This window comes from Ambystoma mexicanum, chromosome 2p (assembly GCF_040938575.1).
Source record: "Ambystoma mexicanum isolate Mex_15411 chromosome 2p, UKY_AmexF1_1, whole genome shotgun sequence".
Lineage (NCBI taxonomy): Eukaryota > Metazoa > Chordata > Amphibia > Caudata > Ambystomatidae > Ambystoma > Ambystoma mexicanum.
Genome location: NC_090923.1, coordinates 786,475,225 through 786,502,780, shown reverse-complemented (window position 1 = coordinate 786,502,780; position 27,556 = coordinate 786,475,225). Strand labels below are relative to the sequence as shown.

The window sequence follows — 27,556 nt, the reverse complement described above, 5'->3', positions numbered from 1 at the left end:
TGGGTAGTGGTAGAGTGATGGGATAGGGTAGGTTGGAGGGGGCACAAAGAGAGCAGGTAGGTTGGGTGGGTGGTGGTAGAGAGTGTGTGGGAAGGGTGCATTCTGTTAGATAGTGGCCATAAGGTTGGTTGGGTAGAGTTGAATTAGGCTGGGCGGGTGGGGGAAGATAAAGCAGAGATGGGTCGATGGAGATAGATAGTGTGGGTGGAAGAGGGCAGAGGGAGCGGAGGTAGGGTGGGTGTGAGATAGGGGTAGGGTGCATGAGTGATGAAAGAGAGCATAAGGATCGGGTGGTTAAGTGGTGAGCGAAGAGGCCATGGAGAGAGAGAGAGAAAGAGAGAAAGAGAGAAAGAGAGAAAGAGAGAAAGAGAGAAAGAGAGAAAGAGAAAGAGAGAAAGAGAGAAAGAGAGAAAGAGAGAAAGAGTATTGTGGGTGGGTCAAGGTAGAGAGAGTTGGTGTGGGATGGGTGGTGTTTGAGAGAACTGGGGTAGGTGGGGGGATGATTCATAGGTTGGGTGAAGAAAGAGAGTGGAGGTCGGGTGGGTGCATCAGTGTTAGTGTGCGTGGGTGGGTGGAGGTGGGTAAACAGAGTTGTGGTAGGGTGGGTGGGTGTAGCGTGTGGAGGTAGAGTGGGTGGGATTATAGATAGTGGAGGTAGAGTGGGGGGTTTGAGTAGGGAGGTGGGTGGGGGTAGACAGTGGTAGGGTGGGTGGCTGGTGGTAGATAAAAGTGGGGATTAGATGAGTGGGGTAGAGAGAATGGGGCATGGTAGGCTGGTTGAGAGAGTGGGAATAGGGTGGGTTGGTGGAGCAGAGAGAAGGGGGTAGGGTTGGTGTGTGGTGGTGGAGAGGGTGGTGGTAAGGTCGGTGGTTGGGGTACCAAGAGTGGGGGTTTAGAGAGTGTGGGGTAGGGCAGGTGTGGTAGAGCAAGTGGAGTAGGATGGGTGGGAGTAGAGAGAGTGGGTGTCAGTAGAGAAAAAGGGCATATAGTAGGGTTGATGGGTGGGGTAGAGAGAGTGGTGTTAAGATGGGTGGGTTTAGAGAGAGCGGGTGTCGTCTGTGAGTGTATAGAGAGCAGGGGTTGGACGCACAGGTTGTGGTAGAACATGTGGGTTTGGATGAGTGGGTTGGGCTAGAGAGAGTGGTGGTAGGGTGGGTGACTAGGGTAGGGATAGTGAAGGTAGATAGTGTGCTGATAGGGTGGGTGGTGTTAGATTGAGTCGGGGAAGAGAATTGGGGTAGGGTGGGTCATGCTCGAGAGAGTGGAGGTAGGGTGGGTGGGGGCAGTTTTGAGTTAGACTGGGTCGGTGGAGGTAGAAAGAGTGGAGGTAGGGTGGGTGTGGTTAGAGAGAGTGGGGTAGGGTGGGCTGTATGGGTAGAGAGAGTGGAGGTAGGGTGGGTGCAGAGTGAGTTAAGGAAGAGTGTTTGGGTGTGGGTAGAGAGAGAGTGGCGGTAGGGTGGAAGGAGAGGGGGGAGAGTGTGTGGATAGGGTGGGTGGGTGAAGGGAGCATGTGGATAGGGTGGGTGGTGGGGTGGGGTGGTGGAGTTAGAGTGTATCAATAACACTGAGGAGGTAAAGAGGGAAGAAAAGCCTGTGCTGGACCACCCTCAAGAAAAGGTCAACAACCTTTAGAACTAAACATACAGGTCCGACAGGTATCTTGTTTGAATTCGACGTAGGTAACCTCGGGTCAACAAAAGGGTTGAGAGAAAAAGGCCTGCCCTTATTCCATTAAATCAATAGGCAGTTTGTAGAAAAATATACAATTTTATTAATATTTACAACAAATGATCATAAGAATCTATACAAAGATAATACAATCACTGAAGAGTATAGCAGTACATTTGAAGAGATTGTACTGAAATTGAGTAGTTCAGGGAGGGAGAACAATATAGTTTGCTGATTGTCAAATTAACCCTCCTTGTTTCTTCAGTGTTAGCAATAATGGACAAGAAAAAAGAAGAACATCAGTGCAATGACATAGATAAAACAGTCAGTCTAGGGTGTACAGGAAAGAGCAAAATAGCTCTCCTACAAGTTTGAGGTATTATGCACATAAAGTGTCATGTGCAAGTGCAATTAGGCAAAAATTTAAGCAAAGTAACACCGGGTTTTATCAAACATACACAGCATTTTCTCGTTCAACACATCTCATACACACCCTTCTCAACATGTTTCTTTCTGTCAACCACTCAACAAAAAATGAAAGGAAATTCATCAGGGAACTGTCACGTCTATGTCGGTCATTTTTGCACTAAGTAAAACACACACATTAAACATTAATTGATTCTCTCGTGATACAATCCTATCAGTGCCTATATAGAAGTACAAATAAAGGCATAAGAACAATGCGCCACTCTAGTATTCCTATAGGGTGTATATCCACAGCCACAACCCCTTGTTGAAACGATTAGTTACCTACGGAAAAAGAAAAACAAGAAGGACAATTAGAACATGGTCCAAATGCCCTACCAAACTAACCAGTATATAATTTACCAGTTGCAAGTTTTTTTCTATTTTTTTACAAAAATAACTCAATTTGGCTAAAAACAAAAAAAGAGAAAAGTGTTCACCAATCAACACCACCAGCCGACATCAGTACAACACCGAGGTCCGAGTCTACAGTGGGTGCCCATCACTACCGCAACCACCCCGGGTAACTATTCCTATAAACATGCCTCTGTTCCTGTGCCCCAGCTAGTACACCACTTTACAAATGTGTGGGGCAGGTGCTTACCATCCAAAGGATGGTCCAGGAGGCTCAACTGCACTCTCACGTGGGCAGTTTGACCGAATGGAACACACACCAGGCGTAGAGATCCTCTGCTGCGGGATATTCTCAACCAGAATGTGCTTGGGCATCACACAACTATTCTCTTCTGTAACAAGGTGGAAACACACAACACATAAGTGGACCTCAATAGGTCTATTTCCCAAAGCAATAGGGAGAAGAAAAAGGGAAACTCTAACGTAATCCTTCTGCGATCCGGGTCGCATGACAATTAACTTTCTAAGCAGAATTCCATCCATAAATGGGTAGAGTTGTCTCGGCCTGGGGGATCCCAATAATGAGGAAAAAGGGGGAACGAGAAGCCTTGGAGTCCAAATTTCCTACAGCATGCTTCTTAATGCAGGGTCTAACACGTGTAGACACTAGCAGAGAAACAGGAAGAGAAACACATGGGGAAGGAGAAAAAGAGAGATATGCGGGTGAGTCTAGACCTCGTGGGTGCTCATTAACGAAAACGCTTAAGACTAGGCGCTGTTTTTTACCTTGCTGCAGTCTTTTACCTTGCTGTTAGAGTGTATGACAGAAGAAAGTGGGGGTGTGGCGAGAGAGTGTTGGGGTAGGGTGGGTTGTGTTAGAGAGTGAGGGTGGGTTGGGATTTATGGTGTTGATTTAGGATGAGTGGGTGAGGGTAGAGAGTGTGGGGGTAGGGGAAGGGTGGGTGGACAGTGCGAGTCGGGATAGGGTGGGGTCTAGAGAGAGTTTTTGTAGGGTTGGCAGAGTTAGAGAGAGTGGGGGTAGGGTGGATGAGTAGGGGTAGAGAGAGTCAGGCTAGGGTGGATGGAGACAGAGAGTGGAGGTAGGTATGGTGGGGTAGAGAGAGTGTGGTAGGGTGGGTGGGGGAAAAGAGTGTACATATATATGTAGAGAGAGGATGCAAGGTGGGTATAGTGAGAGTGGTTTCAAGAGAAGAGCATGTGGATAGGATGGGTGGGTTTGGTTAGAGTGAGTGTGGCAAGGGTGGGGAATGTGGGTAGAGATCGTTGTGGTAGGTTGGGTGATGTTAGAGAGAGTGGGGTAGGGTGAGTTGGGGTATAAGGCATTGAGCTAGGCTGGGTGGGTCGGGGTAGAGAGAGTGGGGGTAGGGTGGGGTGTTGTGGGTAGGGAGAGTGGGGTGGGTAGTGTTAGAGAAAGTGGGGGTCGGGTGAGTTGGGGTATAATGCATTGAGTTTGGCTGGGTGAGTAGAGGTTGAGAGAGGGAAGCCAGTGTTGGTGGGTGTGGTAGAGTGGGAGTATGGTACGTTGAGGTAGAGAGTGGGGTAGGGTGGATGGGTTGGGCTAGAGTGAGTCAGTGTAGGGTGGGTGGTGCTAGAGAGAGTGGGTAGAGAGGGTGGGAAAGGGAGCATATGGATAGAGTGGTTGCGTGGGTGAGCAAATAGACCATATGGATAGGGTGGGTGGGGGCTCTCTTCCCCCACCAACCCACTGTATCTACACAATATCTTCACCGCCTCTTTGTCACATACTCTCTTCCCCATCCAGCCTACTCCCTCTCACTCTACCCCGCCCACCCTACCCCCACCCCCACTCTCTCTAAGCCAACCCACTAAACCCCACTCCCTCTTCCTCCACGCACCCACCTCCACTCACCCTACCCCCACCCTCTCGACCCTAATCACCCACCCTACCACCATGCTCTCGACCCCAACCCACCCTTCTGATCCTCACTCTTTCTACCACAAGCAATGCACCCTAACCCTGCTCTCTACACACTCACAGCTTACCCCCACTCTCTACACCCACCCATCCTAAAACCAACATCCTTACTCCACCCACCAACCCTACGCCCTCTCTCTCTCTCTACTGACACCCATCCACCCTACCTCAATCCCTCTACCCCCACCCTAGCCTCCACCCACCTTAGCCCCACCGTCTCTACCACCACACACCAATCCTACCCTCCTCTCTCTTCCCACACCAACCCAACCTACTCCCACTCTCTCTACCAGCCCACCCTGCCCCACTCTCTCTACCCCACTCTCTCAATCACCAGCCACCCACCCTACCACCACTGTCTACTCCTACACACCCTCCCTAACCCCACTCTCTCTACCCCAACCCACCCACTCTACCTCCACTCTCACTTCTCCCACCAACCCACCCATACTACCCCCACTCTCTCTACCACCCACCCTTTCTCCACTCTCTCTATCTCCACCCATCCAACCCACACAAACTACAACCACTCTCTCTAACGCCAACCATCCTACAACAACTCTTTCTACCCAGCCTCCCCCACTCTCTCTACCTCCAGCCACCATACCTCTACTCTCTCTACCCTACCCACCCAACCTACACCCACCCTCTCTAAAGCACCCACCCACCACCCACTCTCTCTACCCCAGCCACCCACCCAGCACCCACTGTTAGGTAGAGTGGGTGGGGTAGAAAAAGTGGGGGTAAGGTGGGTGGGGGTAGACAGTGGAGTAAGGTGGGTTGGTAGATTGTAGCAAGTGAGGATTGAGTGGGTGGAGTTAGAGAAAATGGGGGTAGGGTGGGAGGTTAGAGAGTGTAGGAGTAGGGTGGGTGGGGGCAGAGAGGGTGGAGGTAGTGTTGATGTGTGGTGGTAGAGGGTGTGGGTAGAGTCAGTTTTTGGGGTAGACAGAGTAGAGGTTTTAGAGATAGTACGGTTAGGGTGGATGTTGTAGAGAGAGTAGGAGTAGGGTGGATTTCCATTGAGAGAGTGGGTCTAGGGTAGCATGGGTAGGTGGTAAGAGATTGGGGGTATGGTGGGTAGGGGAAGAAAATATGGATAGGTTGGGTGGGTGGAGGAAGAGCATATATGGACAGGGTGGGTGGGTAGCGGTACTGAGAGTGGGCGTAGGTGAGTAGGGGAAGAGTGTGTGAGGTAAGAGAGTGCGTTTGTGGAGAGAATGAGAGAGTGTGGTGTTAGAGAGAGTGCGGGTGGGTTGGGGTATATGGAGTTGAGGGTGAGGGTAGAGAGAGTTGGGATAGGGTGGGTGGGTGAGAGTAGAGAGTTAGTATATGGTGGGTGGTGCTAGAGAGCGGGGATAGTGTGTGTGAGTGGGGGTAAAGAGAGTTGGGGTAGGCTGGGTGGAGAAAGAATGGAGGTGGGGTAGAGAGAGTGGGATTAGTGTGGGTGGAGATAGAGAGAGTGGAGGTAGTGTGGGTTGGTGCAAGTACAGAGAGTGGAGGTAGGGTTGTATGGTGGGTGGGTGTCAGTTGAGAAAGTGGGCACAGGGTAGGATGGGTGGTATAGAGAGATCGGGCTGAGTGGGTGGGTCGATTAGAGTGAGTGCGGGTAGGGTAGGTGGATAACGGGAGAGTGGGGGTAGGGTGGGAGGCCATAGAGAGAGCAGAGGTAGAGTCCATATGTTGGGATAGAGAGAGGGTGGGTGAATTGGAGTAGAGAGAGCGGTGGTAGGGTGGGTGGGTAGAGATTGCAGGTAGGGTTGGTAGTGGTGGAGAGAGCAGGGGTGGCTTGGTATCGAGAGAGCAGGGGTAGAGTGGGTGGGCTGGGGAAGAGAGCATGTGGGTATAGTGGGTGGGTTGGAGTAGAGAGCAGGGGTAGAGGTGTTGTGTTGGTGTAGAGGTCGTAGGGGGTAGGGTTGGTGGGTGGTGGTAGAGAAAGTGAAATTAGGGTGTGTCATGTTAGAGAGGTTGGGGAGGGATGAGTTAGAGTTGAATTGGGCTGGGTTGGTGGGACTGGATAGAGTTGAAATAGGGTGTGTGGGGGTACAGTGAGTGGGAGTGTGGTGGCTGGGAGGGGATAGAGAGTGCAATCAGTGTGGTTGGGTGGGTTTAGAGAGAGTGGGGGTCTGATGAGTGGGTGGGGGGAAGAAATCATGGGAATAGTGTTGGTGGGTAGGGGTAGAGAGAGTGTGGGAAGGGTCGATGGGTCTGGCATCGAGAGAGTGGCAGTGGGGAGGTGTTGGATTAAGGGCATTGAGTTAGGTCAGGTGAGTAGGGGTAGAAATAATGCGGCTTGGGTCAGTGGGATAGTGCAGGTGGGTATAGGTACAGAGAGTGGGGATAGGGTGGGTGAGTAGGTAGAGAGAATCAGTATAGGGTGGTTGGTATAGAGAGAGGGGGTAGAGAGTGGGAGTCTGGTGGGTGAAGAGAGAGAGGAGAAGGTAGGGTGGCTGGGGGTAGTGAGAGAGGGGGTAGTGTGAATGGAATAGAGAGTGGAGGTAGGGTGGGTTGGTGCAAGTAAAGAGAGTGGAGGTAGTGTGGGGTCTGGCTGGGTAGAGTGAGTGGAGGTAGGGTGGGTGGGTGAGATTAGAGAGAGTAGAGGTAGAGCCGGTAGGTGGGGGAAGAGATCATGTGACTAGTGTTGGTGGGTAGGGGTAGAGTGAGTGTGCGAAGGGTTGATGGGTCATGCATTGAGAGAGTGGGTTTGTGTTTATGGCATGGAGTTAGTTTGGGTGGGTAGGGATAGAGAGAGTGGGGGTAGGGTGGGTGAGTGGAGGTAGAGAGAGTCAGTGTAGGGTGGTTGGTGTTAGAATGTGGGGGCAGAGTTGGTGAGTGGGGTAGGGTATGTAGAGAGAGAGAGGAAGGTAGAGTGCTGGGGGTAGAGAGAGAAGGGGTAGTGTGAGTGGAATAGAGATTGGAGGTAGGGTGGGTTGGTGCAAGTAGAGAGAGTGGATGTAGTGAGGGTAGGTAGAGAGAGTATAGGTAGGGTGGGTGGGGGTAGAGAGAGTGGTGATATAGTGGGTGGTGGTGGGCAGATAATATGGTGGGTGGGGGTAAAGAGAGTGACGATAGGATGGTGTGAGGTAGTGTGGGTGGGAGTAGAGAGTGGGTGTAGGGTTGGTTGGTGGGGTATAGAGAGTGGGGCAGGGTGGATGGGGGTAGGGTGGGTGAGGGATTGTAGAGAGAATGTGACTAGGGTAATTAAATCTAAGAAAGACACAAATGATTTACAGATTTTTGAGGCTCAACATGATTCAAAGGAATTCTTCAAAATCTTGAAGGAATTAGGGAAGCTAAGGAACACTCTACAGGAAACTATTTGCAAAGATATCGAATGGTGTTCTTGAATCCATGAGGTCTGTTAGGCAGAATCACATGCAGTACCCTTTGGGAACACTACATGCAATTAAGACTACAAGTGTCAGTAAAATGTCACCTTTGGTACAAGCCTGTACTACACAGTTATGTGGTAGCAGTGGCTGAGCAGCCAGACTTATCTCAAGAGTTGTGTGAGCAGCAGAACAAGTTACACAAAGGACCAACTAATACAGTGATTCAAATATACACAGATTCAAGGTTTCTTGGTAAAAGAATATATATATTTTTTTTTACACAGTCAGTTAGAAAACATTCCACTAGTAAAAGCAGCTCAATATCACACACTAATATACTACAAAACACCAACAATATGCTGCTGAACAAGTTCAGCTCCCCTGAAGTGGGAGAAAAATGGCACTTCAGTTACTTACAAAGGGGATAAAAAGAAAAGGTTATCAGAAAGGCAGCCCAAATACATTCATAGGCAGGACAAAGAGTTTCAGTTAACTACAACCAGCAATTCTTCTCAATAGGCCTGGGCCAAAGTCAATGGTTCAGAGTCTTTGTATAGGATAGCCCGGTTCTGTTAGATAACGGTTAAGTCTTTGCCACAGTTTAGAAGAATTTGGCTAGACGAAAAGTTTGACAAATGTTTAGGGAAGGACAAGCCTTCGAAGTTGAGGAAGTATCCAAGAACCTTCGTGATGGCCGAAAAGATTTCCGGACCGTGTTTGCACAGTACCTTGTTAGTGAAGAAGAGCTGTAGCAGAGGCAGTTGGAGCAGATTTTGCTGTTCCTGTGCTTCAGTTGTGGGGATAAGAAGGAGAATGTCAGGAGGTTCCTGCACTGCCCAGGGATTAGGACACAAGCCTAGCAACATGTTGGTTTAAGGAGTGAGTGCCTTAAAATCCACAAGCTGGTTTCCTTCCCTCTGGCTATCTGGTTTTCAACAGCAGTCTGTAGAAAATTCGACGAAATGGGGACGGTGTCCAGGTGCTTGTGAGTTGGTTGTTCCACCCAAACTGAAGGGAAGAAGTTAACCTTGAAGGGCTACTCTGTCGATGGAGTTTCAGGCAATTTGGACCTGCAGCAGGGCTTCACCAGTTGTCCAGGAGTTGCAGCAGTCCTCTTCCGTCAGCTCGTCTTGTTTTTTTTGTTCCAGTGGTCGATTCTTCTTTCCAAGTCCCAGAGACCTGCTTTTAAACAGTTTTCCCCCATTCATTCCAGCCTGGCTGTCACTCACACAGCTGGTGTATGTCCTTGCCGGTCAGCCAGCCGGCCAATCATGCCATTGTGCATTCAGGTCTCCTAGGAGACTAAGTACAGGGAGTTTTGGACAACTCCCTCACATCCTCTGCACCCCAGACACCCTGGTGCCAGAGGAGGGCTTCAGCACTAAAGCCCGCCAAAGGCTAATGAACAAACGGTCTAAACCTGGTTTGGCGTGCAGAGACAAACACAAGAAGTACCTTTCCGAAAAGAAATGGCAAAAAAAGTTGACCAGAATCTGTTTTTACAGATAGGTCTTGGGTGCCATATTGAAAAAATAGGCTGACCCGATTTATAGATACTGTTTTTCGCAGTTGGGAAAAATCATGGTAGTTTGATCTAAACCACTTCCACCAGCCATTTAAATTAGGAAAGGCTAACATTTGACTGTTACTTGAGTGTTTTGACGCAGGGGAAGCTAGCAACCCCTCCAGCACTCTATAGAAAGATAGTGTGTGCTAGGTCAGTAAATTTAAAGAGACTAGTAAAGTCAATTTAACTTTACATGCTCTGGGAGACAGTAGTCAGTCCCAGAGAAGGTATTTAAACCTTGGGAAGTCCCCTGTGCCACTGCACTGAAGGTGCTGTGTGCCACACAGAAAACGATGATGACTAGGGAGTTGTTTAAAAACTACAAAACCAAAGAACACAAAAGTAAAACACACATCAAAATACATGGGTGAGTGGGAAAAAAGGCTCTCACTCTTCCCAGGTAAACAAATAAAATCCTAGAAATCCAGCAAAGTTGCTGGGGGGCTCAAAGGTAAGGGAAATTAGCAAATTGAGAATTCTCCCTAACAGGGCCATAGTGGATAACGTGGAAAAAATTAAACCACCATTCATAAAGAGAAAGTTCTGAAAGCACAGACAACTACCTCTACTAAAGCAGGAGTAAAGGGAGATTTTAAAATCAGTGATCACACGGGTGTCCCAGTTTCCAATTTTAAGGGCATTTCGGGCAATATCTTGCTTAAACTTAAACCGTCATCATGTAAAGGGGATATTTTTCCAGCTACAGCCATTAAGGCATGTTCTGAATTATTGATTAGTACCATTGCTAAAATTGTTAATGCCTCATTGAATGAAGGTTATGTTCCCACACGATTGAAGGGAGCCTGGATTACCCCTCTTCTTAAAACGCAAGGTGGAGTGGCAAGAGAACGGCTCTTTGTGATGGAGACCCTGTGCTGTTTAGTTTGTTTATACTGCTTACTGTTGGAGGAGGAGCAGCAACCTTAACACCACTTCCACCACACGGCGCAGTGCAGAGTGGCGATAGAGTGGCTGTTTGTGCTAGAGACCCTGTGCTGTGCAGTCTGTTTACACTTCTTACCATTGGAGGAGGAGCAGCAACCGTAAAACCACTTCCACCCCGTAAAGCAGTGCAGAGTGGCTGTTTGCGCTGGAGACCCTGTGCTGTGCTGTTTGTTTACACTGCTTACTGTTGGAGGAGGAGCAGCAACCTTAAAACCACTTCCACCCTGCAGACAAGTGCAGAGTGGCTGTTTGTGCTGTTTGTGGTGCTCGTGTTGCTTGCGGTGCTTAGAACATGACCAAACATTTCAAATTACACGAGACACAGAACCTGGTCAGCCAAAAATGGACCCGCAGCCAAGCGCATAACTTCAGACACATTACGTCTAACAGCAGAATGATGTCTGTCACAGAAAATGAAGTACTGACACAGTCACCCCATACCATAAGAAAAATCACTATTGATACTGTTCACACGAAGACTGAAACACACACCCTCTCTCACGAGAAGACATATCAAGTTCTCCTCAATTTCCCCCCTCTGGCCGTGTTGACTCTATACCTCTTTTTTCCACTGTGCAGTCGAGCAGGGGAGGAGCAGTCCATCCATCACTTGGCCAGCTGGAGTGAGGAGCTATGCTACGGGTGGCTCTTCCGTTGCAATGTTGGCGGCGTGTATATCCTTTGGTGCTGTTGGTGTGGAAAGGCTGTATGGCAGTCAGAGCCGCCGAAGCAGCAGGCTTGGTAGCCACAGGGAACTAGCATTTGATTAATGTCAAGAACCAAAAGATGTGAGGGTAGGGTACCCACCCCGAACCACAGAAGCCGAATAGATTGTCCCCTCACACCGGGTTGGCACGGGCACCTGGATGTTAGAGTTACGGGTAACCCTGTGGCAGCCAATTTGGGGGGGGGGGGGCAAGAGATTAGGTAGAGGTTGTGGCTAGGTAGTGCGTGGTAGGCACACCGTAAAGAAGGTAAGGAAATTGTAGTTTGGATGGGTGTGGGGGATTTTAGGGAAAAGAAACACACATACCATTTTATAACACTCCTGACCCATTCCTACGAGCAACCCTGCATATTATAAGTACCTACAACCTATCTGAGAGTTCTACATGAACCTTTACCCTACCTACTACAGTGTGGAGTTTCCACCATGCAATATGTGACATTAACATATTTAACCTGAGAGCATGACACAGCGAGCATAACAAAAAATGAAGCATGTAACATCAACTCAGGACTACATGAAAACACATAACATTATCCTTACTGCTAATTTGCACATTAAAAAGAGAATGTTTTGTAGCACATGTAACACATATTGGCACAAGAGCAAGCATGGTGTTACACACAAGGGTTTTTCCGCTTCATGAGGGAACAAACACATGGCCCGTTGGGCAAGCGAAAGCAAACTAGATTGGCAAAAACATTCAAGGGCTATCCCTTATCTTCATGCGTTGCCGCTGAACAACGTGGCACTTCAGTGCATAATGGCATGGTGTTTTTCCGCGTGTTTCACTTGTGGCGCGTAATGTCTCCCAAACAACTTAAAAACACAATGCCTTTCCGTTCTGAACAACCATCCTAACAATGGAGCGCTGAACCAGGCTGCTGTCGCACCTTGCCCATAGAGTTTGCCAGTGCAAGTCACACACAGTCAGAGAAAAGCCCCACAAAACATATTAAACATTGCACCAAGCACTTAACTGAGCGTCCGGGCCCCCCAAGGGGTGACCAGGACATGAAACAGTAGAGCGCTGCACACACCAGACCGACTCCGTGCTCACTGCCGCGGTCCGGGATGAAGGTGCTGCAACATTCCTCCGGTGTCCCTCTGCGTGTCAGATTTCCCCTCGTCAACTGCCATGACGCCCCATGCTGGATAATTCCTCAATAAGCCGCACCTGAGCATGGGCGGCTGGCATACTAATTAAGGTGAAGCTAATGATCACCAGCTGTTCATGTGCGCGAAGCACACAGACTACAATCTTTACCCAAGGCTGCTGGGAATTGTAGTTCTCCCAGCAAACTGGCCTTAAATGTGCACTGCTCGCCTCTTTCTGCCCCAGCCCCAATTCATGGCAATTACAACTCCAGTGGGAAAGAGAGAAAGAAACAAAAAAATAGCGCAAGCTGGAAAGTGGGCGGAACACCTGCTCGACAGCACGGTCTGCTTAACTGACAAGGATACCCAGCCCATTAGGCAGATTATAGGGCACACCCACCCCAAGTCAAAATAAGTAAAGGTAGCTGAAGACAAAAATAACAGAGCAAAATCACAACCCCAAAGATAACTTGGGGCAATTGTTATGAAAACTACAGGAGATGATCCAAACAATCTCCCAGAACAAGAGTTCTATACCGAGGAAACACCTGACAACCAGATACCAGAATTAGAACTATCAACATGGAAATCTGCATCCCAACTAAGATGCATGCCATTTGATCTCGATTCGCATGACCAATTACTTGAACACGATGCTTTGTGCTGCCCAAATTCACTCCTCACATTTTCTGGATGCCCAAATGTTCAACATAAACTGCCAGTCAAAACGACTAACTCTACCCCATTCATGTCAAAAAAGAAGATTCCATCCACGAGAACATCAGAATGTTCAGGAAACACTGAGGCAGACCAGACTAAACACTGCAAAGCGTCCAATAAAATAAACACTGAATCCACAAGCGATACTGACTCTTCTGATTCTTCTGTTGTATCTGCAAGCCGTAGCAAAAATTCATGAAAAACCACACCAAACAGTCACAATAAAAATATAACCAGACGCACCGTCGTCAAAGATTGAGAGAAAGAGTGCTGGAAAAATCTGACCTCCTTCAAACGCAATGCAACTTAATGTCCGCTTTAAAAATTGCATTGGCCCTGTTCCCGAGATTATACAAATCAATTCACAAACGTTTCAAAGATCAGGCAACATTACTTGCCATGACTCACACCAAGATGATCCACATATTTGCATTCATAAATTCTCTACAACAAAGACTTGATAGAGAAACTGAATCTGAACATTTTCTACACAAACTATTAACTGATCACATGAGAGACATTGGGGCGAATAAAAGATTCAGCTTGATGTAGCCAAAGCGATACTGAAATGAGACAAATAAACAATGAAAAGAGCTCACCTTGACCCCGAAGTAACAAACAATCACGTCTATATTAGCCCAAATATCCATTCAGGTGAGATCGAGTGTTAGAGATAATCCTCATATAAGTGCTAATTCTCTTCACCTTAGAGACCCCCAGCAACTTTTCTGGACTTTGAGGACTTGATTTTTTTTACCTGGAGATAGTGGGACCCTTTTTCCCCACTCTCTCATGTATTTTGATATGTGTATTACCTCTGTGTTTTCTTTGTTTATGGAGTCTAACCAACTCCATAGGCATCATCTTTTCATTTGTGTCACACAGCACCCTCAGTGCAGTGGCACAGGGAAGCCTTTTCAGGCTTTCCCAAGGTTAAAATACCTTCTCTGGGATAAACTACTGTTTCCCAGAATATGTAAAGTGAAATTGACTTTACTAGTCTTTAAAATTCCTAGACCCAGCACACCCTATCTTACAATAGAGTGTTGGACGGGTTACTTAGTATCCCCTGTGTTTAGATACTCATGTAGCAGTCAACTGCTACCCTTTCCTCCCAGAATGGCTGGTGGCAGTGGTTTTACAATGAACTACCATGATGTTTCCCGTCTGCGAACTATCCGTAGCTCCGGTAACGTTAAATCGCAGAAGCCATGTTTTTCAATATGGCGCCTGACCCCTTTTGTGAAAATAGGTCCCGGTCTTCTTTTTTCACCATTTCATTTTGGAAAGGTCCTTCTAGAGTTTTTCTCTGTGCGCCAAACCAGGTTTAGTCTCTTTGTTCATTCATCTTTGGCGGGCCTCATGAGTGAAGCCTTCCTCAGGCACCCAAGTGTCAGGTGTAGACAGGAAGTGAGGGAGATGCCCGAAACTCACTGTGCTTAGTCTCTTAAGAGACCCAAATGCACTCTGTGCTGATTGGCTGGCTGACTGTCCGGCAAGGAGAGCCACCCTTCTTGGTGAGTGACAGCTAGGCTGGAATGAATGGGTGAGAAATGAATAAAAGGCAAGTCTCTTAGCTTGGAAGACAGAGTCGACCACTGTAATGAAGGGACCGAAAAAGAGCTTGAAGAGGACAGCTTCTGCAACTCCTGGACTGTTGTTTTGCCCAGTGAAGACCTGCTGCAGGTCCGAATCGCCAAATTCACATCGATAGAGAAGCCCCTGCAAGGAAGACTTCTCCCTTTGAGTTGGTGGGACCAATTAACTCACAAGTAAGCCACCTGGACACCCATCTCGGAGCTGGTTGAATTTCCTCAGAGTTGCTGCAGGAAACTGTAGGACCAGGGAGAGGGACACAAGTTTGTGTGCGTTACTCACAGCCACCGAAATTGAAGTTTGCCAGGTGCAAGCTTTTGACCAGTCCCAGTGCAGTGCAGGAGTCCCCCAACATCCTCCCTCTTGTCCCCACGACTGAGGCCCAGGAGCAGTGGGATCTGCAGGAAATGCCAGGAACCGAAGTCATCAGCTGCCTCTTTTTCTTCATTCTAGGGTACTGTAAAACAAGACTGAAAGTACTTACCTCTCACGGTGAAAGTGCTTGAAACTTTTGCAACTCACAAGCCTAATCAGCTTGTGACCCAACATATGATTCTTCTTTCTACAAACTACTTTTGAGAACTTGTGCAGAGACTTTTCCATTTACTTACCAGAACTGTTTTATCCTATCAAAGACTTTAGCCCCTTTGACTTTGGCCTAGCCTATTGAATTGAATTGACTCTTCTGGTGAACTCAAAATATTTTCACTGTCTAAGAATAATTTTAACCTTTCATGTTCTAATAACCTTTGCCTTTACCCCTCTTGAAAAGTATTCTGAATGCCAACAGTAAGATATTAATATCCCCAGCCCCCTTGTTACTAAAGTTACCTGTAGGTATATGTTGTGTGTGTGGGCCACCCCAAAAAGGGTCTTAACTGATTCAGAAGCTTAGAGTGCACAGTATTGAAGTATATTTGTGTGTTGCTTTATGATTGCCTCCTTCTAATGAATGTTTTATAACTGACTGGTAAATAAATTAATACGTTTTGATCCGAGAAACCTTCAGTGCAAGCTTTTATTTGAACACCTATCATTGTAAACCTCTGTGTAACATCATTACTGCTCACATTTCCCCTCTTGAGATAAGTCTGGCTGCTCAACACGCTACCAAAACTGTGTAGTACAGACTTATACCAAAGGTTAGTTTGCTTGCACCTGTAGTCATATTTGCTTGTAGTGTTCCCAGGGGGTACTGCATTCAAACTTTGCCTAACATCAGGGAGTATCTAGTATCACAGATGTGTAGTATATCCCATGACCCTTTTCATACTCACCCGATAACAAAAACAACCTTGCTGGTTATTAACATGGGAAAAACATCTTCAGTGCCTGATGTGATATGTAGAGACCAGCCTAAAGACCAAGACTCCACAACCGTTTTTGTGAACCCTCGCTTTTTGTGGTAGGAAATGATCCAAAAGAAGCATCAATTGGCAACCCAACATAACTTCAGTAACTATATGCTCTACAACAACAAACATCAAACCAATCTCTGATATGTTTATAATTGAATGTGATAATAACAAGACTAACTATGACATCTTCTACTCACATAAAAAAAGAAACAAATGGCAAAAAATAGTGCTTGTCTTAAAAAAAAACAATCAAAAATATGACAGCAAAGCAAGTGACTAAAACATGATGTAGGGCCTCATTCCGAGGTTGGCGCAAAGGCATACCGGCCACCGTTAAGGCCATTGGTGCCAGTAATCCCTTTGCACCCTATTCCGAGGTCCCTTAGCGGGTCCCGCAATGGGCGCCTGGTTTTACCAGCCTCCCTTAGCGGCAGCCGCTAAGGGACCAGAGAGCTAATAACGGTACCACAAATTGCGGTACCGTTATTAGCTACTTCCCCATTCCCATTGAGCCCTATGGGGGCTGAAATGGGAATGGGGAATGTTTTTTTTAAATGGGGATTTACCGGTCCCTCCAAGGTCGGAATGGACCGGTAAGTCCCCATTGAACCAGGTCGGACTCGGTACCGGTATGCAGGGGCGTTGCTAGGGGGGGCTAACGGGGCTATAGCCCCTGATCTTTTGGTTGTAGCCCCGGGTAGAATCTCAGGAGCTACAGCCAAAAGACTAGCTAGCCCCCAGTCGCAACAGTTCCGACATCAGTTTAGCCCCGGGTCTTTTTCAGACCTAGCAACTCCCCTGCCGGTATGGGAGGTAGTCATGGCGCAAATAGCGCCATGATTAACTCCATACTCGGAATGAGGCCCTTTGAGTTAGAGGTTTCATTCAAAACCTAAAACTGCTCTTATAGAGCAAGAAACCACCATACCGAACAGTAAGCTTCAAGCAAATATTAAAATCATGGAGAACAACCACAGGAAACCCACAGAGATCAGTTGCTTTACGTCTGGAAATATATAAAGAGAACACCCAGAGAAAGCTGATCATTCCATTAATGACCTGGAAGAAATCTCGTTTTATGATGAAGGGCCAGAGAGCAGTGAAATTATACGCTTATTGCTCACTGCAGCAATGACAAGTACCCTACTTCCCGTGGTTATGAAAAATAGCCAACAATTGGCAGAAAACCGCAAGAAATTGGATAGATCCTTTGAATTGATTGAGAACATTGGCTTTCTATCCTTATAAGCACGGCGCAAGAAAACAATGTGTAACCAAGAAAGAGGAAAAACTCAAACTTTAGATGATCATATCAATCAGAATATACGTCTAACTGACACCTATTGGGATCCTTCTTCATCGTCGACAAATATTGCAGCCTCTCAATCAATTTCAAAACCTATAATTAGCAAACAATTGTCTTTGAACTCATGTTCACCTGATAAGTTAGACTATAAATCTGTACTAAAATTTAGAAACAGAGGAAATCATGAAAAAAAGAAAAGTGATTCGAAAACTTTATATACAAGTAAAAAACCATGTGTCTATCTGGAACGGTTGCTCCCGCTAAACAATGGTCTAATGCTAAATTGTTCTAACATCTTCAGACTGTTTAAGCTTATACCATGACTGCACAGCCTAGAATCTCGGGACATTGCAGCAGTGGATTTCCCAATTAAATGCTTGTTCGACTGCGTTCGCCTCCGCATTCAATCAAGAATCATAAGAGCCTTGCTTCTTGAAGAAGCCGAAATGCTCTGGCCATTGGTCTTCGACATTCAAAGAACAAGATTCTGATTCATTGAAGTTCAAAAGAGCCAACGAGCAAACAACGCAAATAACCCTGGAAATATTGAAACCTCCCTCAAAAGCAGTGGAGAAGATAGTCCACTTTACCCCTGAACGGACATACAGACCAATCTTGCACGGCCCACTAGAATCTGAATCTCTTCGTAAGGCTACTTTGTCACCCATGAAGATAACCCTTAACTGAATACTAGAAAGAGCGAAATAAGTATACTTTCAGAAAAGAATACGCAAAGACCAACTGAGAAGAATTGGGACTGGCTTCCTAAATGCTTAAATACCAGCCCTAAGCAATAGCGCTCTGAACCAATTTCCACTGAATCTCTTGTAATAGAAAGTTGGAATACACGAGGCTCTAAACATCTTTTCAATAACGAATGTGCACATTTAAAGCTTATTGACATTCTTTGCTTTCATGAAACATGGATAACTTCAGCACCACTTGGGATACTCTCCCTTGATAAACCCTGCAAAGAAAAACAAACAAGGAAGACCATACTCCGGCCTAATAACATTGATAAAAGCAGGGCTGGGGTTTAAAATCATCAAAAACCGAAACCCTAATCACTTTATGCAATTGGCAGTAGTAGAGGTAGAAACACTGAAAGATAATTCTACCTCAAAGATCATAATCCTAAATCTTTATTGGAATCCCGTGGCATGGGAAGGTGAATATGTTGTCAGTGAAGTTATGCTACTAGAAGACAACTGTAGAATTGAACACAGCAATGCCATTTTGGATCTGTGCAGTGATTTAAATATGAACTGTCTTGAAAACAGAGCCGGTATTAGGTCAACACATAATAAAAAGACAAACAGGAATCCATCAAGAGCGGATAAACCAATAAAAGAAACTAAAGAACTTGACCTACATCTCCTAAACGGTCAAACTGTAGGAGACATTCCAGCCAACCTGACATGGCATTAAGAATCCCAAGTGTCAACACTAGACTACTTCTTTGTGTCGAGTAACGTGCACCAGCTGACAAAATCATTAAGAGTAATTAGAACCATGGCTAGTGATCACCATCTGGTCGAATTAAGTTTGCAATGGCCTACTATAAAAAAATACGCACTCTGGAAGAATCCAATTGAAGTAGAGTCAGGCAGATCCAGGCTGCGAATGAAACCAGATAAAATCTGGTTGGTGGCCAGGATGTATCAAAACGCAGCGGATGAAAGCACATTAGATTGTAAATACCTGCCATTCCTAAGTGATTTCCAAATTAAAACTACCCCAAGCCTAAAACCACAATTTAAACCAAAACATAAATACAACGCTTAGATCGCAGGAAAGAAATGAGAATTTAATAAAGACCTAAGACATCTAAAACTACAAGGAGCTGAAGTGAAAAATCACATCAGATAGCGCAAACAAAAATACAAAAAACTATTCTGCGGAATCACAAATGGAGCATCATTCAAAATGATGCAGAAAACATGCTAAAAAACATTTCATCAAAAAACTGTAGATCCCTGTGGTCAGTGTTAAACATCTTAGATGGGAATCAAAGAGCACTCCAATGTAGCACCATCTAAGAAGAAGCCTTGGTACAATTCTTTGGTACATTATTCGGACAATCAACAACTGCGGTTCCGGAGGAATCCCAAATGGCACAAAGTAGATGGGAACTGGCTCTGGACAGGCAAGAGATTATCATGTTAACGAACAAAGCAAGCAATTCACAAGCTCTGGGTCCAGATGGCCTATCAAACTCCACGCTCAAAGAAGCTAAGGAGGAATGGGCAAAATTCTGTATGTGCTATTCGACGACACTTCCCGAAAAAGAAAATTCCTCAATCCTGGAGCACAGCAATAGTGATACCTATTTTTAAGAAAGGCGTAAGATCGGACCCAAACAATTACCAACCCATTGCGTTACTAGACATTCTGGGCAAAATATGTGCTTTGATGATACTTCTAAGACTTAAGGACTGGGTACTTGGTTCAGGGCATTTTGACAAAAGACAGACAGTGCTTGCCAGAGGCGTCAGATGTAGACTAAATCTGTTTATATTGAGCTTTCTTAAGATAAAATCAATCAAAACAAGTTCAAAGATATATACTGCATCAATTGATTTGGCTTAGACTTTCGACATTGTAGATCGTGGCCTCCTGTGAGAAAGAAAATGAGTAGATGGAACCGTCCAAATCACATCCTGAGCCCTATAAAAGCCCTGTACTCAAATAGCTCAATCAAAATAAGATTAAACAACAGAGGGTTACTTAGCAAAAACATACCCACCTTTCATGGCTTGAAGCAAGGCTTCCCATTAGCAGTCAAACTATTCAAATTATTAATATCTGATATGGAAGAAACCTTAAATGAAGTCAACACTTTCCCATAGAAAATAAACAGTAATAGTATAAGCTGGATGCTGTATACAGACGATCTTGTCATTATAGACCAGACACTGATAGGCATTCAGATGAAATTGAACACACCCAATGCGTAAACCAGGAAGAAGAACGGATTAAAAATAATGATTTTAGAAAGAACTGATGACGAAGAAGGAATAAACCGTTGACCTGGTATCTGGGAAATACATTGAATGCACAAGTCTGTAACATGTGATATTTCAGAGTAAACATAAACCAAATCATATGTGACAAACCACACAACGAAGAATTTAGATCCCGTATGAGGAATCTAGCATCCCAAGAAACTGTAATGCACAGAAGATATGGAACATTTTCTCTAACAACTATAACATTTCCTAGACAGAAAATTGTCCCAATTCTTGTGCACAGCACCAAAACTACCCTTTGCTTTCCCTGGAAAGAATGGGCTATCCTGGAAGGAATGTTCTGGCGGAAAATCCTAAATCTACCAGGATGTGTGCCTATCATCCTATTAAGGTACGAGCTGGGACTACCCTCAATTCGGTTCCATTGTCCCTTGGAAGACCTTGTTGTTTTATCGGAAATTCATCACCAGTGAATCCTCTATTCAATTCTATATGTTTACTCATAACGAGTCCAACCAAAGAAATTAGGTATATGCACAATGGCTCCAGCGCTGTCTAACAATTCTGATCTGAGAAAACATAGAATTGGAAACACTAATTGCAAATCTGGATGCAGCAAAATGGAAACTACGAGACTGGGAATGAATAGAGACTGATCTGGAGAAATACTGATACAAGCTCTATGCCAAGCTAAATCAAGACATAAGAGCTGTAAATACACTTCCAAGATATTTGAATTCCCCTGCTCAGAATAACGAGAGCTTTTTCTATACTTCAGGCTAAACCTTTTACCAACTAATCAGATACTTTATGCGAGAGGACAAAGTCTAGATGGTACCAGCGAATGTAGACTCTTCAGAGCACCAGTGGAAACCCTTCAACATTTACTACTGGTCTGCCCTAAGCTCATACAGCAGAGATCAAAATATCTGGGAGATCTAATACTGGCCTCACCGATGGAAAGTGTGGAAGTTTGGTGGGAATACATATACAGAGGTGCAAATACCAAAATGGCACTTGCCCTGACAGAATACTTAGATATAATATTCCCATGAGATATAGTCAACCAATCTATGATCGACAATCACTAAAAGCAGGTAATTTCGAGGAACTGTTGGGCACATATTTGACTATAGCTTGCAAAAGATCATGGCAGATGCAAATCAGGAGACTTGTATTATTATTAAAATATGTACAATCTTGATTCGAATCATATCTTTGATCTTTTAAACATCGATTTTCTTTTTTCCTTCTATTTATGATATAATTGTACAGTTTAATCTGCTTGTTAATTGTGATTTTATGAACTTGAAATTTTGATACATGTGTTTTGAAAAGGTTGAAGCTCTTTTAAACAAATGCAAAAAAAAAATAAGCAAGGTCTTGATCGCATGATCCCAACAAAATATAGGCCAATAACAAATTCCCCTTTCCTGCTAAAAATACTGAATAGGGTGGTTTATGAACAAGTACTGTCAAATTTAAAGAGCCACACTATTCTGAATAACTGGGAGTCAGAATTTGGCCAGGTTTTAGTACAGAATCAGCTCTTTTGGATTTAAAGTCCAATATGCTTGAAAAGATAAATGAAGGCCAAAACATGATGATGATGGCATTGGATCTGTCGGCTGCGTTTGATTTAGTGGATCACCCATTACTTTTAAACCGATTGCAAGAAGTGACCAATGTATTTTAGTGATCAGGCATTGTCCTGCATCCAATCGTTTTGGGAAATAGAACCATGAGGTTGTGTAGTAACATGACAGAGGTACAGCCAGTCCCTTTGATATACGGAGTCCCTCAGGGCACCTGCTTCTCACCAGTCTTGGATAATACCTTTACAACACCACTATTTAAGCTGCTAGAGGAGAATAAGATCTGCTTCCTTTTCAAATTAAGCGGATGACACCCAATATCTCATTCCTCTGACAGGAAATTATGAGGAAGATGCCAAAGTAGTTAAAGAGACATTTAACCATATTCCTGATTGGAACTATATGAGTGGTCTGACGCTGAACCACAACAAAACAGAATGGTTATCAGCTCCAGTCCTCGACTTTATAAGCTGCATGTAGAATATAAAAGCTTCCTAATTGCAGATTATGTAATACCAACTAGAGATAAGATAAGAACGCTAGGGGTGATATTTGATCAAACTCTTTGCATGAAGCCTTAATCTGCCTGCCTCCACTCTCCGCCCTCTGCAACTCATCCAGAACAGAACTGCGAGACTTGTCCTTGGCCTCAAGCCCAGGGACCGTATCTCTCCAGGACTGAAATCTCTACACTGGCTCCCAGTGGCTGCAAGGATTAAGTTCAAAACCCTCTGCATTGTCCACAAGGCCTTCTGGGGCCTGGGGCCTAAATACCTTCAACTCTCTCTTCCTAAATATCTTCCTTCCCGAGCCCTACGCTCATCCGTCTCCAACTCCCTCAGGGTCAGCCGCTTCTCGAAGCAACGAGCTGGGGGTAGATCTCTCTCCGCGGCAGGGGCCTCCCTCTGGAACAGCCTTCCTGCCTCCCTGAAACTTGAGGAGAACCATCTCCGTTTCCGGAAGCACCTCAAAACCTTCCTCTTCACTTCTGCTTTCTCTCTCCCTCTCCCCTGCTAAATTCTTCACCTAAACTGCACTGATTCTGCAACTAGGCCACTCTCACCGACCTCGGTCCTGGGCCCAGTCACTCTTCACTTGCACTGCCTCCCTGGCAACCCCTGCACTGCGGGACTGTCTCTGTATCCCTACAGCCCCCCCCCCAGCACTTGTCTGCACTTACCTTGCACTTGCCACCAGCTGGCCCTATTTATTTATTATTTTATTTCTATTCTACTTATTTGTACTGCACTCCCCCCCTTCCCCTTCCCCTTGCACTTTTTCCCTTCCCCCTACCCCTGCACTTGCGCGGTCTGAATGACACCTGGCCTAGTAGGATCGTTGTCTGTCTTCCCCTTGTTCCCCCCTCCCTGCCTCGTCGCGCCTTGAAACACTTGTGTATAGGCGCGTTAGAAATGCCATATCATATCATATCATAAGCCTCAAGTGAGTAGTCTGGTTTCCTCTTTGGCATATTATATTAGACTCCTATCCCATATTCTCCCATTTCTGTCTCAAAAAAGTGGGGAGACAGTTTCCGAGCGATTATTGGATCTAAGATAGACAATTGCAGCAGCTTGCTGGTGTGGATTGGTAAGGGAGAGGTGGCTAGATTACAGATACTACAAATTAGTACCATCAAAGCCATAATGGGGCTGAGGAAATTGGAGCATATCTCTAATATTAGGAGACAACTCCACTGGCTCCCCATGGAGCCAATAATTGAGTTTGGGCTACTCATCACTCATAAATGTTTGTCAGGACCAGAGGTGAGGTGTTGCTAGGGGGGTTTAGGGGGCTATACCCCAGGGTCTTTTGGTTGTAGCCCCGGATAGAAGCTCAGGGGTTACAACCATAAAGGGTAGCTATCCCTCAGTCCCGACAGTCCCAAAATGAGTGTAGCCCCAGATCTTTTCCAGAGCTAGCAACACTCCTGGTAAGGACATTATCCAGATTACATGGTGGTTAGACTCAATAAAAAAAAATAAAGGAAATCAGAAATCTTTGATCTAACAATCTAAAACCTTTAGAAGTACCAAGAGCTAATTTGACCATGGCTAAAAAGAGTGCATTCTGGGTGGCAGCACCCACAAATTGGAATGCAATGACTCTTCATCTCACAAGTTGTATGCCCCTGGATAGCTTTAAGAAAAAACTGAAAACCTGTCTATTTAGATAACTCCTTTTGGCCGTTCAGCCAGCACTTTCTAAGCCCCATGTTATATATTGTCCATAACCATCTCCTAAGGAATCAATTCCCTGGCATCCGTATGCCTCCGGGCCACTCTGGTAGTGCCTAAAAAATAAACTAAAGTAAAGAAATGTAGTGTGGTTTGGTATAGAGTGTGGGAGTAGGGAGGATGGGTGTTGCCAGAAAGTATGTGGGTAGGGTTGTTGTGTGATGGTAGAGAGAGTGGCGGTAGGGTGGGTGGTTAGGGATTGAGAGAGTGTTTTTTTAAGAGATAGTGGGGATATGGCAGGTGTGGTGGAGAGAGTGGGGGTAGGGTGATTGGGGTAGAGAGAGTGGGGATAGGGTGGGTGTTAGTAGAGAGAGGGAACATAGGGTAAAATGGGTGGGTAGTATAGAGTGATTGTGGGTAGAATGGGTTGGTGGGATAGAGAGAGTGGGGGTAGGGTGTGTGGATATAGAGAGTGTGGGGGTAGGGTGCATAGGTTGGGGTATAGAGAGTGGGGGTAGGGTGGGTGGGGTAGAGATTGGAGATTGGGTAGAGAGAGCAGGTGCAGAGTGGGTGGGTTGGTGTAGAGATAACGAGTAGAGTGGTTGAGTTGGGGTAGAGAGCATGGGGTTAGGGTGGGTGGGTGTAGAGTGAGAGGGGGCAGGGTTGGTGGGTTGTGATAGAGAGGGTGGGATAGGGTAGAGATAGAGAGAGTGGGATAGGGTGAGTTGGAGAGGATACAGAGAGAGAGGGGTAGGTTCGGTTTGACAGGGTATGGGTATGGTGGGTGGGTGGTGGTAGACATGGTGGTGTATGGGAGGGTGTGTGGGTGAGGGCAGAGAGAATGTGGATTGTGTGTGTGGGTGTTTAGAGGGAGGGGTTAGGGTTATAGTTTGGGGGTAGGGTTTGTTGTGGTGGTTGAGTGTGTGCGGTTAAATAGAGTGGGTGTTGGGATTGGTGGGTGATGGCAGTTGGTTGGGGCAAAAACATGAAGACAAAAGCTGCCTCAGGAGGACATGTCAAAGGTTGCCCAAGTGCAACCCAAACAAAACCCAACCAGCACATTTGTGATGGTGTTCAGTGGGTGCGTGGGGATAAATAGAGTGGGGGTAGGGTGGGCCGTTCGGGTTAGAGATAGTGTTTTTATAGAGATAGTGTGGGGGTAGGGTGGGTGTGGTGGAGAGAGTGGGGGTAATGTGGGTGGGGTAAAGAGAGAGAGGTGGTAGAGTGGGTGGGTTTAGGGAGAGTGGGCTGGGGTGCATAGGTTGGGGTAGAGAGAGTGGGGCTACGGTGAGTGGGGAGGGGTAGAGAGAGTAATGGTAGGATGGGTGGGTGGGGCAGAGATTGGAGGTAGAGTTGAAAGTGGTACAGAGATCAGGTGTAGAGTTGGCGGGGTGCTGTAGAGAGAACAGAGGTAGAGTGGTATGTTGCAGTAGAGAGCATGGGGGTAGAGTGGGTGTGTTGGAGCAGAGAGAGCCTGGGTAGATTGGGTGGGTTGGGATAGAGAGCACAGGGGTATGGTGGGTGGTGGTTGAGACAGTGGGGTAGGGTTGGGGTAGAGAGTGGGGATAGGGAAGGTTGGATGGGGTACAGAGAGTGGGGGTAGATTGGGTGGTTGGGGTTAGAGAGGGTGGGGGTATAGAGGTAGACATGGTGGTATATGGAAGGGTGTGTGGGTGGGGGTAGAAAAAGTTGGTTTTGTTTGGGTGTGGCTATATTGGGTAGGGATTGGATGGGTGAGCATTTAGAGGAAGTGGATAGGGTTATAGGTTGGGGACAGGGTTTGTTGCATTGGCTGAGTGTGTGCTGTTAAAGAGGGTGGGTGGTGGGATTGGTCAACAATGATAGTTTGTTGGGGGCAAAAACAGGAAGAACAGAGCTGACTCAGGGGGACTTGTGAAAGGTTGCCCAAAGTAGCCCAAAAAAAACCCAACCAGCACACATTATGGGGTGGAGTGGGTGGGTGCGGGTAATGAGAGTGAGAGGGGATTCGGTGGAGTCGAGGGAGTGGGGGTGGGATAGAGAGAGTGGGGGTGGGTTGAGTAGGTGGATGTCAAAAGGCAGCATCATGAGGAAAAACAAATATTTGCTGTCAAATGTAGGCCACAAATAGTCCAATCATCAATGCAAAATAGGCAAAAAAAAGCCCAATAAGAAATCACTGCGAAGCTGGGAAATGGAAGCCCGGCACCAGATTTGATTCTTATAAAGCTGCTGATTCTAACAAATATTTTTAGGGAACTTCCCATTGGGTAGTAGGGCAGAAGAGTTTGGAAAAAAGAGACCATAGTGATTTGGTAGTTTCATGCCCTGGCATTCCCCTATACTATGCCACCACATTGTCTCAGTTCAGAATCCCAATTCCCTTTCTCTCTTTTGTAACAATGGTTTCAGAAATTTGTAGAGCAAAATCCAGAAACATTTGCCAAAACCATTTTACAGAGGGAGTGCAATTATCAGATCTCTGCAGTCTTGACACGTTCACTCAGTAGTATGTCCAAGCAGGGAAATGTCTCACATTCTCCTGTGCTACATTAATATCACATACATACAAAATACATCAAACTTGGTACTTCACACTTTGGGGCATCATCAAATTGTTGAGAATATGGCTTTCAACGCCTAGGCGTGGGGTCGACACGGACCTTCCATGACTCGGGCTGGCAGGCCATTATCGGCCAACTCTGCACTCCCGCCATGGGGGAGAAAGCCATTAGCTCCCCCAGGTTCATCCGTGGTGCACATGTTTTGTTTTCACCCTTGAGAAATTCACTGCTTGCACAGCCACTCTCCTGAGGGAAGAAAGCAAGTGAAAAATATGGCTTGCGGCATAGGGAAAACAGTGTGAGTCCCTTTTACATTTCTATGGTGATGACCGGGATCGGAAGAAGTTCAGGGACTGGAAGTCAAAGCTCCGTTCCCGCAGGTAAGTTGGGAGGGGGTAGGGTAAGGGGAAAGGGATTTGTTGGTTTTGGGGGTGGGGAGAGGTGGAGACGCAATAGGGGGAGCCTCCTGTTGCCTCCCCACATCAAAAAACGAAAAATAAATTGCTACATCCGGGAACAGCCTGTTGGATATTTTGTCTTTGGGGCATATTACTAATTTGGTGGTATTTTATCACAGTGGTATTTTGGCAGTAAATTGGTCTTACCTCATTTGGTGGTAATTCTGTACTATCCTATTTTGGATGACTATCTTATTCTGGCGGTAATTTGGTGTTAACCTACTTTGGTGATAATGTTTAGTGGTATCTTATTTTCGCGGTATAGTGGTAATTTCAGTGGTATATCATTTTCCACAATACTGCCCCTTATAAGACAAACTTTCCCTTTTTATAATTCTGAAAGACCTTGGGCTGACGATAAGCAAACCCTGGACTTAGCACACTTTGAGGGAACCCAGTAACTTTATATAGAATGTCATTTATTGCAGGAAGCTCATGTTACTGATTTATTTAAATCAGTAACCTACGTGCCTTATAGGGCACCGCTTACTCTTCAGCATGCAGAGTGAAACCCATCCACATACATACACTCTACCTGGCTCATCTGTATGTAGTTACTCTTTTTCCTAACATTGTCCCAGGCGGTAATTGAGGTAGCACATTTTTACCACAGTGGTATAACACTAGGATCACCAACTTACTTTTCCGCCTAGCACAGAGATCATCAGAGGCAGAAAATAAAACACAAAAACCAAGCAATAGCCTCGTTCTGTTTTCTCTTTTT

General features: G+C 45.9%; 1 protein-coding gene and 1 long non-coding RNA gene across 2 annotated transcripts in view; one reads left to right on the top strand and one right to left on the bottom strand.

The window, feature by feature from the left end:
* The window catches only part of LOC138566790 (cytochrome P450 2F2-like), a 316,131-nt gene that overhangs the window by 1,793 nt on the left and 286,782 nt on the right, over positions 1-27,556 (top strand). The window lies entirely within an intron of this gene.
* LOC138566791 (uncharacterized) lies at positions 1,748-12,358 on the bottom strand. The gene is made up of 3 exons (XR_011302014.1): positions 11,993-12,358; positions 2,738-2,879; positions 1,748-2,418 (listed from the first exon to the last, which is right to left on the bottom strand). It is a non-coding gene; the product is annotated as an uncharacterized lncRNA (long non-coding RNA).